Here is a 16,088-nt window from a genome sequence, read left to right as displayed (position 1 = left end):
GCCTGTGAAGGCTCAAAACTGCTCTTGCTGCTCAGGAAAGTGCCCTTTTTGCTTGGCTAACTTTACAGGGCGGCTGCACATATATCTTTTTAAAGCTGAGCTTTTTAAAGCTGTCTACCATGTGAGGAGAGAATTCAGGGTTTGCCATGTGTCTGTGTTACACCGAATTCCAAGTGCCTGAAGGAGGAGATAACCAAACCTGGAGGAGATGAATCCAAACCTTTCCCCAAGAGATGCGAGTTTGTCGAAGGAGGTCTGTGTACTGGGGACATCCCAGCAAGCGCTCTCCTGTGCTATATCAAATGGAAATGCTGGCTTGCAGAAGGCAGGAGCGGTCCCTCCATCTCTGTCCTGGGAGAGCCGGCCTGAGCAGCTAAGTGCAGAAGCAGGTCCATGCTCTAAATCTCTCTCTCCTTGGAGTTTTTAGGAACAAGCGGTGCTGGTTGGGATCTCAGCCAGTTTACGCGAGCCAGGAGGCCAGGAGAGCAGCAGTCCTTCGGACAAGCGGATTGCTACGCTCAGTAAGAGAGCTGTTGTGGCCACAGAGGACAGGGAAGAGGGAGACAGCCCTGTTCCCCCTTGGCTCCCTTGAGCCGTGGGTGCAGGGGGGCGTTTGAGAGCGTCTCTGCTGCCCCTCGTGCACTGGCTGCCAGCCTGCGGATGACTTTTTGCCAGGAAAATTGGCCTGATGGAGCACTTGGTTGTCTCCAGCTGCTTTGTGCAGCTGTCTGCATGGCAGAGAAGGTGGGGGAAATGACTCTGGTTAAAAATAGAAAGACAGATTAGGAAACTTGAGGTATGGTTTCAACACAGAGCCGAGCTGCTCTTACAACTCGCTGCTGCCACCGAAAGGGGAAGGACTTGCTTGTGCTTGTGTGACTGCGCAGCCAGCTGGTTCGGCCGCCCAGCTCAGCAGAAAACCAGGAAAAGAGGAGTTTTTGCGCCATGCAATCGCCCAAGCGCAAGCGAGGAGGGTGGGATACAAGGCAGGAGGGAGGGGATGCCTCCAAGAAAAGACGTGGTAAACTCTGCTGGCACAGGTAGCCCACGTTGAGGTGCGCGGAGGCTGGAGCTGAATTCAGGTGAGCGGCTTGAACGCTTTGCGTCGGTAACGTCAGCTCTCCTGCGTGCTCAGGTTGGGTTTAAAATTGCTGCTACAGCACGCATGCTGCTGCTGCTTCTAGCTGGGGCTGAGCTAATTCAGGTTAGTCTACCCAAGTTAAAAGCAAAGCCTTAAGGAGATTTGCTTTGCTGTTTGAGTTGTTCATATTCTGATAGTTTATGGGGGAGTTTGAGTAGCTGGAAAAAACCATGTAAAAAGTACTGGGGCCTTAATTTCACTTACTAAATGTAAATGTCTTGCTTGGTTATAATATTACGCTCTTTTGTAAGAGACTTTATTTTGCAATAAGCATGTGAAGTGTCAGGAGAAAGGTAGTCAACAGACAAGCCAAGGGTAAATATATGGTGTGCTTTGTAAGTGGCAAGCTTTCTAAGCATTGCTTTTAGGAAGTGGCCGTTATACAGTGTGTTGTCAGCAACTCTTCACTTGGTGTTTATCACTATTCCTTGTGGTTATCACTGGTCCTTGTAACTTTGGATATATTTTCTGTTGCCTTTGCTAAAATAAGGGCGAAAGCCAGTTAAGGAAACCATTATTTTCTTTGCTGAAAAGTTTCTTTCCTGATGCTTTTTTTGTCTTTGTTTTTGGGGGCTTGGTGTTTGGTGGTTTGTTTTTTTTTTTTTTTTTTTGTGGTCAGTCTTCAGAACAGTGTGATTTTTCAAGCTGCTTCTTCGTTCAGGTGAGCTCCTGTTGTAGCACTCCCAGCCAGATGTCGATAACCAGTGAACCATCCTGTTCAGTGCCAAATGAAGAAGGAGATATCCAGGGGCATTTCAGATATCCTGAATATCCATCCTAGACGGATCCTAAAAACCAGCAAGCGTGCTGTAGCAAGTATTCCCTGCACAGGATGTGGTGGAGGGAGGGCAGCAGTTAGTTCAACGTAACTAAATAATGTTTAGCTATATAATATTTAGTTCAGAAAACCTGTAACATAACACTTTCCCCGGGCGAATGACTTGAAGACAACAGCATTTATTCTGTTCAAGAGGCTGTAGATACAAGCATATCCAGAGCTTAGTGGAAGTTGGTATTGAGTAAATTTTTACCTCTTGATTTGTGAAACTGGAATTATTCTGTGTTTTAAAAGTGGATTTAAGAATTGAAGTTACTCTTTCAGCCTCTGGACAAGAATCCTGAAGATAAGCAGCTGGTTTTATTCAGTTAACATTTCAAAATGCTTCAGGATGCTTTGTCCCTTGTTACTGGGCTGCTTTTCATAAACAGGAGTAAAAATTCATTGGTCCCAGTGATATACATAATACTGTTTTCTTGTAAATTTAAAACATCACTTTAGCAGTCAAGCAGATTTTTCACTAGTAAGAATGCTGACACTGTAATACTTCAGTAATTTTTAAAAAACGTGAAGTTGAACCCAGTTAAATCCAATTTATTTATATTGGGGAAGCTGATGCTTTGGGATTGGTGAGTATTAAGCATCAAGGATGAGGAGGATTTAGTAGAAAGACCACCACCTGGTTAGGTTTGGTGCAGCTTTTATTTCAGTTTCTTAGTCTTCCCAGCTCTCTGGGGTTTTTCCTTATTATTTCTAACTCCTTTTGTGTTTTGAAATTTTCTCTTTTAATCTCAGCCATGTGCTTTTCTTTGGGGACATTGGTTTGTCTGTTCTAAACTAGTCACAGTGTACCTAAATCCACAGTGAAATCCTGGCATTATTCAGTCCTCCACAGTGCGTTGCTTGTTATACTTAGGTTAGAACAGCAAAGATCTGACCTGGGCAAGCCTCGAGAAACTTTATTTTGCCTTAGTACAATTGCAGAGAGAAAATGGAGAGATGCTTCAGGTGGCAATGGTATCTCTAGTCCTGTTAAACTTGCAGCTATGAAAAGCAAATAATATATTGCAAAAGCAAAATGAGAGATGAAAGCAACTTTCTGCTGTGTTGGAGTTTCTTTGTCTTCATGGTTCTTGCAGTTTCAGAAAACGTAGTACAACTGCTAGGTGACTGAATTTTAGAGAAATGAAGAAGCTCTTTTAGGGGACTGGATTTTAGAGAAATGACGAAGCTCTTCTAGGGAGGTTAGAGTAAACCCTCATAACCCAGGAGAACAGTGTGCCCCTGTTTTGATTTCTGAGCTACTAAACTTAGATAAACAACCCTATGCCAAAACATATGTATTTTTAAATTATAAAAATATCTTTCCTGTATAACAAAAATATAACTGTCCTACAAAGGGACTATTTGCAAACATTTTTCCTGTACACGGTGGCCTGGCTTTTGCAACTTGTGAGGCAAAGGAGGAAAAGAATTGATCCGATAATTCAGGGTTACTTAAGCTAAAAGCACTCAGTTACTGAATTAAATTTATCTGGGAGAAAAGTAACACAGGCTCAGACTTTTGTTAATGTTTAATGTTCTGTAACGGTCTTCCCAGGCATAATTGAGCCATCAGCACAGGAGCGATCCCGTCAGAGTTTATTTTGAGTGATTACAGAGCCCGCTGTGGCTTTCATTTCAGTGCAGCCTGAGCTAATTGATGAACGGGGCCATAATTTATTTACAGTTCTCGGGATCCTTTCAGACTCATTCTCCTTCTTTTAAAAACCCTTGGAAGGGAGGGAGGCCAAGGAGGCTGCTGGGGCTCACTGGGCTGCGGGCGCTGCTGCCCATCTGTCACAAAGTTATCTAAAATACTCTGCTCTCTTGTTTTGGGTGATGGTTTTGTACTGCCCTGGTTTTAGCAGCCTCTCCATTTTCTCCTAAGCCTGTTGACCTTTAATCTGAAGTGTGTGCCACATGGCTAGGAGGGTCTGACACGCGGGGCTGAAACAAGCTGCGGAGGATGGGGGAGAGGAGAGAGGAAAGAGTGGACACTACTGATGATGAAAAGAAAAATAAGGAAGAAAAAAGCTAGAGGGCGTGAACATTCACACTGTTTTTTGTCTAGGTCTCGGTTTGGGATGAATACTACTGATTTTTCTTTTTTCTTCTTCCTGATTTTGCTAGATTCCAGCATTATACAGTTTGTCTCCTACAGCTTGCTCTACTGATGAATCATGGGTCTGCATTAATAAATCCAGCTTTATGCAGAGCTTTGAAACAGGGAGAACTCCAGTCTATAAGTACTTTTCAAAATAGGTAAGCAGAAGTGATTTTATACTCAGAAATCGCTTGGGTATGAAGATGACTTTCAGTTCTGTTGAACCTCTGAATAATCAGGGGAGGAGGCAGTTGCAAGCTGATGCGTGGCTTTGGGTTTTCCCTGTGCTTGGGGCAGACCTATTTTTGGAGCTTCAGCAGGGATCTGTTGAGCTTTATAGTCCTGTATGGTAGGAAAGAGTAGTTTTGAGTCCCTTAAAAGACCTGAGCACCACTGTCTCGGAGCTTCGCATGTCCTCTCCTGTCCTGAAGAAGTCACTTGTACAGCTAAGCACAGTCTTCATCCTGAACTTGTTCATCTGGCTGCAAGTTAAAGGCCACCTCAAGTCCACTTTGTAAATATGAGTAGTAGAAAGGTAGTCTGAAAATATTTTAGACCACATACCTAATTTTCAAGGTGAAAGGTGGTTTTGAACTAGATACATAATTAGTTTTCACGACTGAACTTTGAAGTACCAGCTGCCAGTTGTTTGAAAGCTGCTGTGCCTTTTCAATCAAGTTTTGCAAATATGAGAAAGGAAAGGTGTTGTGCATTGTAAACATGAGCACTGCAACAGTATTATTTATCAGTCAACTGCCTGAAATAAAAAATATTAAGAAAAAGGAGATGGCAGTGATTAGGGGAAAGTCTTCCATAGGTAGCTATTATTCTTCCCTGGGGAAATTTGCCAGAGCAGTACTTCTAACTGCTAACACTTGAAATTGTAAAGACATTGTGTTTGCACTCACGTGCGTGACGAAGTGCTAGAAAACAGATACAGCAACAAGTTTCAATAGGGCGATTCATAACTACTGTCATATCTTCAGGCAGCTTTGCAGAGAAATCTGACAGAAGGATCGTTTAAGCCATTCTGGCTTAATTACCACACTGGTGACTGTCCTGCCATCCCGTTGCAAGTTTTGTATTTGGTGGAGATCCACACCAAAATCACCTGATGTTTGTCTTGAGGTTTGATTCTGCCTATTACCTGTTTGGTCTGACTAAATAATACATGAACCAAAGCAGTTTCTGCAATTTCTAGGCAGTGTGGATCACGATGGTGAATATAAATGCAACACTTGTTAATGTAAAATGTCCTTGCTTGCTAACTGACCCTGAATTTTCTGCCCTCCATTAGGTGACATAAGTCCTGTTGTCCTCAGTGATTTATGCGGCATCTACAATAACAGGGTCTGTTGCTTATGGAAGTGTATGCATTTATATTTTACAACTCTGCCTGCCCTTCATATTTTATTTACTGAAGAGTGTAAGGAAATTGGTTACTTGGCAAAAACTGGCTTTTAGAGAAGTAAGGAAATGCAAGCTTTGTGATTTTTTGGGTTGACGCTGTGTGTGTGTTGCTTCCCTCCCTGGTGGCTGTACCACTCTTTCTCAGGATCTTTCTAAATACTCATCCTTCCTCATTACTCCTCCAGAAAGTGAGGAGAGCCTTCAGCCCTGCTGTTGACAACCCAGCAGATCACATCATGCCCTCTGGGGAGGGCAAGAAATCCCCGTAACAGATAGGAATGCGATATCCTTGTGCTGTCCTATGGCCGCTGGCTTTTCTGGTCTGAGGTCAGCAGTTTTCACCTAAAATCGTAATTCACATGGTGCCCTGTGTGGCATGTCTTGCATTTCAGCTGGGATGACACAGGCTGCGTTACCCATGTGCACATGCTGCAGCTGGACCAGGCTGGTTCGTGTGCCAGCCGTTCCGTTTGCCTGTACTTGATGGGAGATGCTGTTTTACTCCTGGGCTGTTGCTGTGAGGTCAGGCTTTTGTAATTTGGCTGCCGAAGGCCGATTCAGACCAGCACAAGTTTGTCTCAGGATCAAATTAAATCAAGTCCCTACGTTGTTTCACTAACGACAGGAAATAAAACCTATAGTAAGACACTTTTTTTCAGTGCTGTTGTGGTCCCACATAAGGCGAGCTGCGTATTTCATCAGAATTTCTGCCATGGTACTTTTCTCCCCTCACCCACATTAAATATTTATGAATGTAGGTATTTTCAGACCTTATGAAAACGTTTTGGAGTGCCTAAGGACAGATAATAATATACTTGCTTTTAAAAGCAATTTTCATGTGTATTTATGTTCTGTGCAATCTCTGGTAATGCAGCCCCACCCTCACCCTCACAAAACCCACCCAAACAAAACAAAACAAAACAATCCAACAAACTCCAAATGAAAATTACTGTGACTGTTTAATATCTTTGGTATGAACACTTTATGGTACTTGATCTTATCATTTCCAAAATAGTACTTTTTTTTCCATCAGTAGTCACTTCAACAGCTCTGTATTGCTTGCAGGAGAAGCACTGCATTACCAGAGGACTGATGGTGAATTTTCATGATCTTTCTATGTGGAAGATTATTTTTTTTATAGCCTCTTATTAAAATGCCATATTTTATCAGGTATAGACGATCTTGAAGATGTTCTTAGGATTTACCTGAAAGATGCATGTCAGAGCATGGCTCAAGGATAGTCCTGTAGAGCGAGTCTGACCATGGGATGGGTAGGTAAAGCAGCAGCTATGTCAAGTTGGCCCCTATTTGTTTTGTGCTCTTAAAATATTCTGTTTACTAATGTATTTAGGAGGTGTATATACTTTTCCCAGGCCTTGAAGTAGTGCTGTGTATTTATGGAGCCTGTCACGAGGTGGCTGGATGGGGTTTTACTGGTGTCCTGCTCTCAAGGGCTCCTCATCAGATGAGTTTCTGCAGTACTGTAACATCCTAACCCCTCTGCTGCTCTGATGAGCCCCTGCACATTAAAAACATCAGCATAATTGTTATTCCCTTGTTTTGTTCGCTTGCACAGGTACACAGCAGGGATATTGCATCCTGCTGGACACGTCTAGAGAGTGTATCTTCTGAATATTTACCTATGGGAAGGGCTTATTCCCAGCAAGCCTTTTGCATCTCGCTGCTGAAGGTTGATTTAAGGGAGTATTGTGCTCTCCTGCATGGCTGCTGCTTCGTTACCTACTTTGCCATTCATCTTTTAGCTTCAGCCGCAGCAGCTTTTTCCAACTGTGCTCCACTTCTCTTTTGATCTCCCATCCTTTCCCACCAGTCAGCAGAGCCATGCCTTCGTGGCTGACACTAGTCCATCTGGGAGAGGGGAGCTTCGCTTTGCTCAGTGAGGCAGGTCATAGTTCGGCTATTTTTGAGCTGCACCTCATCGGCATTACTGCCTTGCTTTCGTTAATATCTTGCTAATCTGGGCTTCACCCATCTGCTTGCAGAAATCTATGGCATCCACATGACCGCAGATTTAAATCCTTCCTCCTCTCCCTCCCTCTCATGTCCTTCCCTGCAATTTATTTGGGTTCCTCTTTCTGTGGCTTGAAGGAGAATAGTGCCGCTGGGTTTCTGCAGTTCTCTTGCTGCTGTAAATGAGCAGGGCTTGTCCTCCTTACTGGATGTTAACCTATTTGTGTAACAGGAGCTACGAAGCCCAGTCTTGTTTTTGCAGGCAAGCAGCTCAGTGATCCTTTCAGAGCGACAGGCATCCCTTAATTGATTAAATGGTTAATTCATGTGTTTATTTTCTGGGAAGAAATGCTGATTTTTATCTGCCCCCCCCCCCCCCCCCCCAAGTGGACGCAGCTTTTCAATTTCTAAACCAACTGAAATTATCTGAGCAATTTGATTTGTTTGCTGCGAGCAGCATGTGGATGGTTCACTGCAGGGAGGTGCAGTTGTTACGTGCTCGATAAAGCGTACGTGCTGTGATGTAGTCCATGGACACTTACGTTGGGGTGGATCGTGGAAATGACATTACATCTAGTGCTGTGCTACAAGCCATTAACGCCTCCTACCTAACGTACAATTTAAGGAAAGGAAACACAGTTTTTCAGGAGTGCATCATACAGTTTGTAGTGTACAGCTCGGTTTGCCTTCTTTTGGTTAAAAGAAAATGTTTAGACTAGTAAGCAAAGTTTGCTAGGGGCTATGCGCTCACGCTAGCAGCTGGACAATCACGCGCTGGTGATAGCAGGCTGGGTCTGATCCCTCCAACCCTTCCGTGGCAGGAGAAGAGGTATTGCATGAAAAATAATCTGATTTAAGGCACCTGATTTAAAGTATTTTAAATTATTTCTGGTTGTGAAGTGTGAACAAACTGCTGACTGACCTTTGCACTCAGTTTTGAGTTGCTTTGCAGCAGTTTTATGGGTTGTAGGTAGGTAGTGGACGATAGCATTCCCTGGGTGGAGGAGTTTGTGAGCTGAAATACTGTTTTCATTAAATACTATTTTAAAATGTAGCTTAATGTCCATGACATGAATGCAAGCTAGTCATACTTAGCCAGTACCTCAAGCTGAGTTTCTCTTGTTTGGCTGGAATTACAGATTACTTTTTGAACTGATTTAATTGAAGAGTTAAAAACCTACCAGGTCAGTGTGTGAATCTGTTACACAGTCGTCCAGTCTTTTGTGTTCAGTGTGCCAGATAGTGGAGTCACTACCTGCAGAAGAAAGGATGGCTGAGAACCACCCTGCCTGAGATACTCCCTGGGATCATAACCAGAGTTGCTGGGTGGCTAATGGACAGCTCCATAAAGATGTTAGGACACCATGACGCAGGCACATCTCCAATACCTCAAGTGTGTCACTAGAGAAAAAATTTAGAGGTAATTGGATGTCTGCAGGAGGAACTTACTTCTGAGGGTTTCAGTCGGTTATTGAAATATTCATAATTTCCAGAACAGTTAGATAGCAAGATACAAGTTTCTTATCTTTGCTTATCTCTCCTTATTTGTGAATGTAGTTAATCATAACTTTAAGCTGAGACGAGTATTTAAAATATAAAGTATTTTTCAGACTTTGAACACACTATTAACGATTTCAAGTGATTCTACTTGTGGTCTTGGAAATTGTTTGACTGATACCTCACAGTTGCCATCACTGTCAGTGTCGAAGCAAGTGTGTTTTCGATGTTGTTTTGTGCTCTTAAAATATCTGGCAATTAAAAATGTTAGGAACCCTTAATGTTTTGAGGAGGACATTTGTGCTTACCTGTTCTTTGGGTTCGATGCCGAATTGTTGCCAGAAGCAAGATTTAAGTAGGATTTGCCGGTGTCACAGGATAATCAACGGGAGGGACGGCATGTCTGACATAGATCGGGAGCAGCTGAGTGTGAATAGTCGATGGCATTAGGGTCTGGAGTCCCATACAGAGATAAAGCTACTTTTCAGCGCTTGGGGAGGAATATCTTGGGTTTCTGAAGTCCCAATTCTGAAATTTGGAGCTTGTTGCAGCATCAAAGTGTCACATTTGGTGGCAGCAGCAGCAGTCCTGAAACACCAAGCAACAATCATGGAATCATCTATAAAAGGCAAAAAAATTAGGGACCCTTAGAGAGGGGGAACAGAGCTGGTCTGAATTGCCATCCCTTTCTGGCACTCGTGCTTTCGAAGGAGGAGGTGCTGGGTGGCTGGACTGGGGAGGGGAGAGGATTTGTCTCTCCAGCCACACTGGATTTTGCTGAATGAACGCAAGCGTGTTTTTGCCATCAAGCCAAACGCCGACAGTGGCAGATTTCCACTGCAAACAGCGAGATTTGGCATCCATGCGATTGGCGGCAAAGAGAGTAAAGAAGGTGGCTGAAGTTTGGCAAGTGAGCTGAGAGATATTTTTCTTGCTTGTAGCGTTAACTACAAAAGAAAGATGCCAGGGCAGTTCATCTGAATTTTCAGGAGATCTGGCTCTAGTAAGATGAGTTCCCATCGTGCAGATTGTACACCCATAACTCCTTGGCAAAAATGCCCCCTTTTTTTTTTTTTTTTAATTTTTCTAGCCTTTCCTGGGTTTCTGGTTGTTCTAGACCAACTGTGCAATGAATCTTCCTCTCCTTCACAGAGAAATAAGTCTTCCGGATCTGGAAATATGTAAATATGTAAATATCTGGAAATATGTAAATATTTGATTTATCATACAACTCTGAACAGGTATTGCTGGAAAGAGGAGGATATATGTTAAAAAATTGGGTTAGTAGGACTATTTATACCAGAAATAATCTTGAATATTTGTGGTGTTCTGTCTTTCAGACCGGGGATCATTATGTGTTATATGAAACTAAATTAATAAAGACAAACCCAGGTATTGTTTTGTTTTACAAGGGTAATAGCATTGAAAATTATGTTGATGGTGTGCCTTTTGGGGGGGTTTATAAATGGTAACAGCTGAAATGCAGAGAACAGCATCTTGCGTGATGATATTTAGATATTTGTATTTCAACTGTTGAGGCTTGGAGTCTTTTTGATCTGGATCTGATGTGCTGGACTTCAAAAGTAGGATATTTTAAATAAAATACTTATATTTCTAATGAAATATGGAAACATTGTTTTAGGCTGGGATTCTAAGCGTGTAGACTTAGTTTTCTTTTGCTTTGGTTGTAACTCTGGGAAAGGCAGTTTGGAGGAAGCAACTGTTGTGGTCCGAATGCTGTCTAATACGAGTCCAGTAGCAAACCCAAATATTAAAAAAATATGACAATTTATTTAAGTCTTCAGTGAGGTTCTGTTTTCACTGTGGTTTCTGCCACCTTTCTTTTTCCCAATCTGCATGGCTGGTTTGGCAAAACTTGCTGGAGTATGCATTTTAGAGCTGTTACCATCAGTCACAAGACTGTCGTCAAGTTTCCTTAGGCAAAACTTCCCTTTCAGTTCTGATAATTTTTTTTTTTTTTTTTTTTTTTTAATTCTTGCTACTACTTAGATTCACAGAAGCTCACCAGAAATCTGACTTTCTAACAATAAATGACTTTTAGGTATCCAACATAGGTTAAAAAAAAAAAAAAAAAACACGCCAAAAAAATGCAAAACACTTATCCTTGGTTAACGGAGTCAAATACAGAGCATATCACAAACATTTAGTGTCTCCTTATTTTCTTGTTTCCGTCCTTCTGCCCTACCCCATCCTCTCCCCATTTCTATGCCTTGTAGGGAAAAACCACTTTTTCTGCTTTTTTCAGTGTTTCATCTGTTTTCCTTCAGAGGTCTTCTGTTGTGTGGATATAAATATAAGGAAGTTTTGATAGTTTCAAGAGGAAGGCAAGTATTGTTTCATGCTCTTTAGTAATGGAGTTAGCTCAGAGGTTGCACGAGGACACGGGGCTCTATTTCCAGCTCTGCCCTATCTATGGCTAACCTAGATCCCGAGGCATAACACAGACATGTGTTCAGCTGTGTTGGAGACGATGGCTGAGCTTGATGCCGCCTGAGCACAGAGCCCAGAAACACTTGGGGTTGCTTCGGTCCAGAAACCAGATGTGCAAGGTTTGAGCGCAGTGCGTGTCGTGGCGTCCATGGGGGTTTCTGTCTGTATATAGCAAATAAGTGACTGGTGGGGTGGGCAGGTTGAGTCCTGCTGCAGAAGTCTTTGCTGAAGAATTAAAGATCCTAGTGTCGAAGCAGATTGCCCATGTGTAAGGATTTGTGACGGTCCATTAATATTTTCATGCACCCCTTTGCGGGTGGAGGGCTGAAATAGTACAAACCCACTTTCTCTCAATATTCTCAGGAGTTACAGTTGTGTGTTTGTTATTCCCCCCTCCCCAGTGCAAATTAACTTTGTGGTGTTAATTCTCTCTTGCGCAGATCTAAAAAGCATTTGGGGCAGGGAGCTGGAAGGTGGGTTTCTTATTGCAGCTGTTCAAAAATAAGCTAATATACATCCCACTTCTGTTGCAGGTCTTGTATTACTTTAGGATTTAGATGTTAGGATTGTGGTATGCAGTACAAAATGAGATGTGTGCTTGGGTTATCCCTGCCATAGGCAGAAAGTTCTGCAGGTGCCAGCTGGGGCTGTGGTCCTGGTGCCTGGCTCTCCCTCCTGCGTTTGAGGAGACTTTTCAGTCTGAGATAGTTGCTTGTAACTTAAACTAAAGGCAGGACCTGCCCTCCCCACCCTATCCTTTCCACCCCCGGATCACTCGAAGCAGGATTTCCGTAGTGTCAAAAGAAAAGCCCTGCTTAGCAACTGCACCCGCGATGAGATTGCTGGTCAGGTGAAGACTTCTCCTGAGGGTTTGGTGGTTTCCGTAACTGCTTCCAAGCCCAAGGAAGAAGAAGTGGGAGGAAGAAAGTTGAGCAAAGAGATGTAGTGCTTTGAAGAAGCGAAGGGACGAGGCTTCATCAGGTTTGGAGGGAAAAGGTGTCTCTATCACCTAGCACAGAACGCGTGTATATACCTATACGCATACATGCATGCAGTAATAGATGATACATTTTTGTAGCAGAGATTCACTAGCGGTGTTTCCCACCTGAAGATGAGCTGTTTGGTTATTCAGATTCGATGAAGTACTTTCATTTTAAAATCCTTGCCACTGAAGTCCGGGCTGTTATACTGAGATCTCTGCCTGTGTGTGGATTTTAATTTCTTATTTTTTTGTTAAATTAAGATAGGAAATATACGGGTGGGGGTGGGGGTGGGTGTGTCTTTTTCCTATAGAGTAATTTAGAAAAGGGGGCTGCTTGGAGATTTATGTAGTATGCAGGCAGGTTTTTTTTCGCTCTCTGAAGCTGCGTAAGTAGCTATTCAGGGTACATGGGCGTTGCTTCACATATTGATCCCAGCCTCTCTTTTCGTAGTAGTAATTCTGCTTGCTCTGACTTTGTGTCCACGGGACAATGTTTTCCACCTAGGACCGACCTTGGAAACCTATCTCGGAGCTCCGTGAAACTCGTGAGCCCATCCGTGCCTCAATTTTATACTTACAGATATTTTGTATTTGCATATATTTGTATTTACAGGCCAAAACTAGCTTTATTGTTTTAAAATGCCAACAGTATCTTGCTCGGTAGTGGTGCAGCCTCTTGCAAAGGGCGATCTCTGGTTTGGAGGCACGGCTATCCTGGAGGGAGGGAAGCAATTCGGAGCATTGCTGGAGAGCTCGTTAGTGATATCCAGCACAGACTTTGTGGCAGGCATCGCCCTTTTGTTGCAAATTGGTGTGCAGAGGTGCTTTGCAAATACAGGTCGTCCAATTATTGAGGTGTCGGAGCATTATTGTTTAGTGATGATGAAATGCCTGTAGAGGAGGTGACTGTAAGCAGTGACTCAGACCCTGCTGTTACGAACAGTTTGTTTTGTGCTGTAAAAATGCAGGATGAGAGCTCCCAGCTTTCATCTGGAGTATTCAGTCTCTGTAACTTCTGTTCACCGGGGGGGAGGGGGGATTCATTTGTGTGTTGGTTTCTAAAGCATTAAAACTTTAATCCTTACAGCAGTTGTTTTTCTCCCGCTTACGTGTGTGCACACATAATCAGTGTGCATCTCAGCGTTTGCTTTCCAAGGGAGAAAACGTCACTATTTTGTCTTCAAACTGTGCTTATCCCTGGACCTTGCTCGTTTTAACACTATTTTTTACTAATGGTTTTATCATCTCAACTTTTCTGGGGTGTTTGGGAAGGATGCTCAGTGTTGGAACTGAAACACACCCACTGCCTCTGAAAGGACTTGAAAATCGCCTTGGCTCCTGGTGAGGAGCTCGTCGTGGTTTCTGAAATGGCTGGTTACTTTACTGATTTCTATAGTGACTGTTGCCTTGGCAGCAAAGGTCCTCGCTTAGAGAATAAAAGCACTGTACAAACATGAGGAAGGCATGATTTGATTTGGGAAGACTTAGGTTTTCTTTGGTCAGGTTTTAGAGTGCTTTAGGAGGAGATAGGAGATGAACAAGCTGGTTTTGGGGGTCTTTTTTTGCTGTTTTAGGTGGATGTGGTTTTGTCTCATCAGTGTTAATTATGAGACATAATGCTTTCTGCTTGCAAGTTTAGAGGTAATAAGGAACAGCATGTTAACCTGTAAGCCAGCTCTGGGGTTGTGGAGGGAGCTTACTGCTCCATGGACCCTCCAAAGTCTCGTGCCGCCTGCCCAAGGGATGTCTGTCGCTCACTCAGCGGTGAGCCCATGCACTTTGAAACAAAATCTGAAACAGTGACGTCCAATGTGAGTGCTTAGTTATCCTCCGAGCAGACCTAGAGATAGAAAACTGGAGTTTTCTGCACCTTGGCTGCCACGTCGGGTGTGGAGGTGTAGCAAGCTGATGATTTTATTGCTGATTATCTTGTCCTTTAACCAGAGGTGGATGCTGCCACATTCAGTCCTTAAGCCCAACCGTATCTCTGCAAAGCAGTGCAAAAGAGAGCAGATCTTGATATGCAGGGTTATGTAGTGTGCTCTCAAATACTTGTTTAACCCACTGGGGTGGCCGTGGTCATAGTATTACAACCCCCATACAGGCAGATTGAAGTGGTGGTGGGAAATACTCCCTGTCAGGAAAGTGGAAAAAAGGGTCTGAAAGTTTTAAGTTAGCACTTCAATGTTTGCTGGGAACAGGGGAAAAAGGTTGTGTAAACACAAGGAGGTGGGGACTGGAGCCCTTGCTGAAGTTATTTCATACTGCTCAGTCTTGTGGTGCGGGTATTTTGAGATACTGGTTTTACACGGCATCATTATCATAGTGCAATTGGTATTATTATGATAATCACATTGTTATTTATAATTCATTATCAGATACAGGCTCCTTAATGAAGGAGATTTGCTGCAGGTGGAGGGAGCGTTTTAGTTGCCTGGGCCAGGCTAACAGCCCGTATCAGAGCTGGGGAGCCTTGGGAGTGTGCCTGTCCCCCTGCCCGTCCCCATGCCTTGCTGGGGCAGTGGGACCAAGCTAAGTCAGTGGATGTGGCCTGGCAGCTGCGGATGCCCGTCCCCACCTTCTGTCTTCAGCTTTTGTGGACAGGATAAGACCATTTCTGGAAGCAAGGGGGTCAGCGAGGGCTGTTCGTCTCCCATATAATTTCTGCAAACTTCACCCGATGAAGCTTTCATGAACACACGATAGTAAACAAGGTATTTTTAATATGACAAGCTGGAAGGTGTTAGTAAAGAAGCTTTTTTGCTTAATCCTCCCCCATTAGACAGGCTGTGAAATGGAGGTTTGAATGATAGGTGTTCGTTAGAAATTTTAGTTGTTTTTTCTCATTGTAACTCTCAACAAAAACGACTCCATAGCCTGCGTCCTTGGCAGAGTATTATGTTTCCTCTAAGCCTTCCTCCTGTGAGTATCAGTTACTCTGCTTTTACAAAAGATGCCCCATAGTGATTTACACGCTGGTGGTGTGATAGGAGCAGGCTGGGATTGCACCTGGCCAGCACTGTGCTCATGCTCCCAGAAATGTCATCCATGAGGACTGAAGCTTTCTGCTCAGTAGCTTCTTGGTCCTTGGTGAACCCCATGCCATCGTTGTCCATGAGATGGGGTGAAAGTTTGTGCCTCTGTGTGAGATGAGATTTCTCATTTTTAAAACCAACAAAGACTCTTAGGAAATATATTTTATATTCCATAAAGACACAAAAATTGGAGTCAAGCAATCTTTATTCTTCTGTATGGTACCCTTAATAGCATTACTGATGGTGAGTTTAAAGCACAAGCAAGTTTCTGAATTGATTGTAGTTTTTGGCAATATTGCCAAACTCTGCAGTTTTACTGCAAGACACACACATTTGCTATTTCTCATAACACTACCAGGCCAGGTATCATGGGGTTACACCAGCATATTATGACTCTTGTGCCAGTATCAGAGTAATATTTGCAGCTGGCAACAGATTTTTGTTCTTTTAGGCTCCACAGAGAGCTCATCTTAAAACCTACTAGTGTAGCTGTGGCAGGGGGAGATGTATATGCATGGTAAATAAGGAGATGTAATTTGAAGGTTGGCTACAGGCTTCTGAACAGTGATGAATGCAGCCCATTGCACTGTGTCTTTGGGATCCTGAATCCTTAAGCATGCAGGAGGCTTGCGGTATGTTGTCAGGGGCTGGACAGAAAGGCTGGTATGTTGGGAGGA

At 43.3% G+C, this 16,088-nt stretch overlaps 1 protein-coding gene across 14 annotated transcripts in view; it reads left to right on the top strand.

The window, feature by feature from the left end:
* Window positions 1-16,088, top strand: part of SGMS1 (sphingomyelin synthase 1) — a 110,877-nt gene that overhangs the window by 76,996 nt on the left and 17,793 nt on the right. The window contains exons 1-2 of one of the 14 annotated variants that reach the window (XM_069795922.1): window positions 903-1,082; window positions 4,092-4,223. The exons of 8 other annotated variants lie outside the window; for them this stretch is intronic. The gene's annotated coding sequence lies outside the window, so the exon portion shown is untranslated. Of the gene's footprint in view, window positions 1-902; window positions 1,083-4,091; window positions 4,224-11,397; window positions 11,525-12,575; window positions 12,598-16,088 lie in introns of those variants that run through there. 5 more of the 14 variants (XM_069795918.1, XM_069795925.1, XM_069795924.1 and 2 more) reach the window with 5 other exon arrangements.

This window comes from Haliaeetus albicilla, chromosome 11, assembly GCF_947461875.1.
Source record: "Haliaeetus albicilla chromosome 11, bHalAlb1.1, whole genome shotgun sequence".
In the NCBI taxonomy this organism is placed as follows: domain Eukaryota; kingdom Metazoa; phylum Chordata; class Aves; order Accipitriformes; family Accipitridae; genus Haliaeetus; species Haliaeetus albicilla.
This window is presented reverse-complemented; position numbering and strand designations above follow the sequence as displayed.